Here is a 5,409-nt window from a genome sequence, read left to right on the forward strand (position 1 = left end):
GGTAGGATACAAAGAGAATGGGAATATGATAGTGGTTAATAGGATCAGGGAGGTGGGGAAGTGGGGAGACATTGGTCAAAGGATATAAGGTTGCGATTATGGAAGATGAATAAATCTAGAAAAAGAAGGTACAGCATGTAAACTATTCTGTAGTTAATAATATTACATTGAAAACTGTAAATTTGCAAGGAGTAGATTTTATGTTGTCTCATTACACACCAGAAAGGTGGCAATGTGAGGGTAAGTTAGGTTAATTAGCTTGACTACAGTAATCCTGTAACATATATATGTATATCAAATTATCATGTTTTATACCTTAAATATATGCAACTAAAGAATTTTTAAAGGTGACCAAGAAATAATGTTGAACAGAGCAAAGCATATATTAGACTCAACAAAAACAAAGTCCCTCTGTAAATTTTAACTGTAATATCATATCAACCAAGTAGACTACATTTTCCAGCAACTGTGAATCTTTACATTTTATTATATCATGGCATCAGATATGTTAGCTGCGGAAAATGTGGCTGTCATTTTCCCCATTATCACCTATGCTTCATTCCAAGTTGGTTCTTAGGGAATGGAAAAATTACTAATCCTGCTGGCCTACAGGCAAGCATTAAAAAATGCTTGTTGAAAAGATAATCCTTATAAGGGTTTGTTGGAACAATCAGAGGCAAGCCCTGAGTGAGGATGTAATCTGCTAGAGATGGTTTACCATAAATGGTGGTAATATCACCAGGCTTGGTCATAACGACTTAAAGTTTAATCTAGATTTCCCATGAAAACATATATTCTCAGAGGGCAGATGATACATGAGTACTTATTAGGTTTAGTATTCTATTTACTATATATTCTGAGAGCAAAATCCTAACGATTAACACCAATTTACTTATTCATGTTGTATATTTTTCTGGATTCTTTTACCCATACTTAGTCCTTCACTAAAGAATGAAACCAAGAATTATGTTTAAATAGTGGCTTTCTATTCATTACATTTCATCTGAAGGGATCTATCCTTTGTCAGATCTTTAGTACTTACTGTTTATATGCTGCTATTCAATTGCTAATTATACGCTATTTTCTGATGATTTCATACATACTGTCTCTCCTGGAGTGTATCATCTAGTCATTTGCACTGTGACTTCCCCATTCCTCCTCAGGCCATATTTATTGAACAAGATATACATTTAACTGAAGTAGTCAAAGCAGATATCTTAAGTATTGGGACTGAGACTGATACAACCAGAAAGTAAAAATGTTTGTCAGGCATTTTAGCATATAAAGTTGGTATTATGGATAGCTTTGTGCAATATGAAAAGGGAAAAGCAGAAAATCCCAGCTAAAGAGACAGAGAAGAATGATAATAGCATCTTGATAAACTTGTAGTTTTGTTGACAGATTTAAGACCTGGTTGACATCTTGATTTGATTCCAAGAGCTACACTTTGACTTTGAAATCGACTGTCCCTGGCCCTTTAAGAAGGATGATGCAGAGCTAAATAGATAGGAAACAGGAATTCTTTCCAAGGGAATTGAGGAAATGGAATTGGAAGATCTCAGGAAGGCATAGTCAATGATAATGTAGATGATAGTACAAGATGTGGCTCTGAGTCACTTCTCAGACATGTAAAATATTTTATCTCCATTCTAAAATGAAGTTAATGGAATTTCTCATAGTGAATAATTTCAAAAGTTGTTTTATAGTATCAACTGTATGTAAGTGGTATACATTTGGACTAATTGTTAAATCAGCTCTTTAGGTAAAATAAGCGAATCAGGTCTTGGTCATTATTTGGTAGGCTTCATATCCTCTGCCTTCAAAGAGTTAAAATTTTGCCTTCCATATATTTTCTTCAACTTAAAATGAACAAATTATCTAGAAATCTTGAGAGAAGAGATGAAAATGAACCATATATATATATATATATATATATATATATATATATATATATATTTTAATATATACTTTGCCTCTGAAGAAGGGACAAGGTTGTTTACTTAGGATTTAGGTATGGGATATTAGAAGAGAGATGAGGGACTTGAAGAACATAGAATATTTTCTGAAGATAATTGAATAGGAATTGACAGTGTGTCATTGTAAATATTTGTGAAGATCATTTAAAGCTTCCTTAAAAATTTGAATGGGTAGGGATCAGACTACCTAGCTATATTTATTTTATCTAAAGGCAACAAATTATTTCTGATTCACTAATTTGTCATGCAGGTTATTGAGCATCTGGTTTTTAATACTCTAAGAAATGTGTATATCTAATAATATGCTGCCTGAATATTCAGTATCTATTTGTACAAGATCAATATAGTAAATTTTTAAAAGGAATGCATAAGAAATTCTTCCAAAACTCTGCTCCCAGTACTTACTAAATTCACATCTAATGTATTTAACTGATAAATAAGAATGACTTTCATTTTTTCACAGACCTGTAATACATGATATTGAGATGTCAAAAATTATTAAACATACTTTAATGTATTATTTTACATAACTTAATGAAAAATCAAAAGAATTTTGAAAAGGGTTTTTAAAGCTTGAAAAATATAATGTCATCAATGCCAATTAGAACAGCATTTGAAGAAAAGTCCTTTAGAAAATTTGATTTAAAAAAAAAATCCCTAATGAATTACTTTTAAAAATATATATTCATTTCATTAATTATGTCTAAATATGTAAAAAGGCAAAGTCAGTTAATTGAGTCTGAATAAGTTATCACAACTTTTTTCTCTTTGGCATAGCTGCAAGTCACAATTACTGAGAGGGAACATTTTTTCCAATCATGCAGCTTCAAAAAAAAAAATCAAGGTGATAAAATAAAAGAAGGAATCCATGACTACTTTAGTCTTCTGTTCAATTTTTGTTTTCCTCCCCCCTCTGTCTTCTTTCTTCTTCTTCTTCATTACCTTACTTTATTTAATTTTTAAATACTTCATTATTTTTGAGAGACACGGAGAGAGAGGCAGAGACATAGGCAGAGGGAGACGCAAGATGTGGGGCTGGTCCCAGAACCCCAGGATCACACTCTGAGCTGAAGCAGACGCTCAACCACTGAGCCACCCAGGCATCTCCTTTACTTTATTTTATTAAAATTGTTTTTTAATTTGACAAAATTGGAAAAGATTTTTATATGCCTGTGTGTATTATAAAATTCCAGTCAACTGTATGTTCATAATTAGGCTCATGATTATTCATAGAAATGACATTCATAGAAATGACCTAGAAAGTTAACTTGCAGGTCAATGGATTTCAATGTAGTTTTTTCTAACCATTCTTATGGAACTAGCCTTAGAGCTACATATAATATAAGAAAATATGGTCTTTGTGTTCCCACATTTTGTAATCTGGTATAAGTCTGTATACTTACTACCCATCTAATACTCCGCTTAAAACTATCACTTTTTAAAAAGTGTACATTGCAGTATTTGAAATAAAAATGTAAAAGGCAAATGAATTTTAAAAAACAATTTCACCTTTTTCCATCCTGGAAAGAACAAATGTTTGAAGGACTTAATCACTTTTTTCTCCATTCAAATTTTGTTTATAAATATATTTGTAATTTTTTTTGAAAAACATTTTAACCTTATAATCACTTGCCAACCATCCAGTTTTTCCAGGGACTTAGGGGATTATCTGATGTGGGACTTTGAGTTTTAACGTCTAGATGGTCTCAGGCAAACCGGACCTAGTTGATCTCCCTAGAATTGGAATGGATCAGCATCATCCATTTTAGCTGTTTCATTTTATACAAAAAGTTACTGACTGGTTATACTTCTCAAGGCTCTTGGCTGGCCCCAAGTTTCTTGACTTGTGGTTCACTGCTTCATGAATTCACTACATAGTAGTTTTTGAGGTTAGATAAGGACGTTTTGGTATCTATTCTTCACAGTTCCTTCCCCCTTTTTTATGCTTGCATAAAAATGTCTATTACATCTTGTGGGATAAATAAAGGCATCTTTAAATGATTAAGTGTTACAGTATTGGTATATAATCAAAACTTTCATTGCAAAACATAAAGTCTGCATATAGATTTGTATGTCAATTTGAAGGTTAAAAAAAATACATGTCAATGCTAAATCTATCCAGGTTTCCTGAGCCTCGAAATGAAGTCCATGGAAAAAATTTGGGCAAAATTAAAGGATTATATTACCAAATCAAATTCTAGAAGATGAGGAAAAGACAGAGTTGTAAGACTCCCATAGGGTAAAACACATAACATCCTTTTCAAGTTTTCATCCAGCTTACCCTTCAATATTTACTTTGTTAGAAACATCATAAATCCCTAATATAAAATTGATATTTTGGGTAAACATGGGGATATTTCATTCATAAGATGAATTTCTTTATCTCCCTATTAGGTTTCACCCATTGGCCCTTGAAACAAATAATAGTCTTTCATTTCCCCTTAGTTTGGGCTTTTGAATACCCCAATTCACTATATTGTCATCTTATTATTTTTTAACTTTATTAATCTTCAATCTTAGTTCATAGAATACTTAAATTTCTTTCTCTAGACTCATATTCTTTTTGGAACGCATCCTAACTTGCATATGGTAACTTCTAAAGTATGATGCACATACCTTATTTTGTTTTATTTTTTTTTAAGATTTTATTTATTTATTAATGAGACAGAGAAAGAGAGAGAGAGAGAGAGAGTGCGTGGCAGAAACACAGGCAGAGGGAGAAGCATGCTCCATGCAGGGAGCCCAATGTGGGACTTGATCCTGGGACTCCAGGATCAGGATCAGGCCCTGGGCTGAAGGCGGTGCTAAACCGCTGAGCCTGGGCTGCCCCTCCACATACCTTATTTTAGATGTACTCTGATCATTATGGCTATGATGTTTTTTGTAAAACCAAAACCCTAATACCGCCCCCCCCTTTTCTGAACCACCCCCATTGTCACCTATTGAACTTACTATGTATTGATAAATTGTTTATTTGGGAGGACAACATATTTTAATGCCTTTGCTTTCCTTCAGTACTCTAAAGAAGACACTATCTTTTCCTTTGTTTTCTAATGACTATCTTGCTACATTAATCAGACTCTTGAGTCTTCTGATGGTGAATCAGAGGGCAGGCAGAAACAGGAGGTGTCAGAAGGTGAGAATGGAAGGTGCCCAAGAATACAGAGGAAGAGAAGAATAAGCATAACAGCCTTGGGGGCACACAGCTCTGTGCTTGGGGGAGTGAAGATTTGCTATTTCAGCTTTTGTGGTGGGTGAGGACAAGTGAGTGGAAGTAGAAAAATAAGGATCTTAAAAATCTCTGAGGAATATTATCTACAGTATTAAGGAAATACTATAAGTGACTGAAATTATAATAAAATTAGCATGGACTCTATTTTTGTGACCGTCAGTATACTAGGACTGAACAAAGTGGGTCAACTTAGGAGATTTG

The sequence above is a fragment of the Nyctereutes procyonoides genome, unplaced genomic scaffold, assembly GCF_905146905.1.
Source record: "Nyctereutes procyonoides isolate TBG_1078 unplaced genomic scaffold, NYPRO_anot_genome, whole genome shotgun sequence".
Taxonomy (NCBI): domain Eukaryota; kingdom Metazoa; phylum Chordata; class Mammalia; order Carnivora; family Canidae; genus Nyctereutes; species Nyctereutes procyonoides.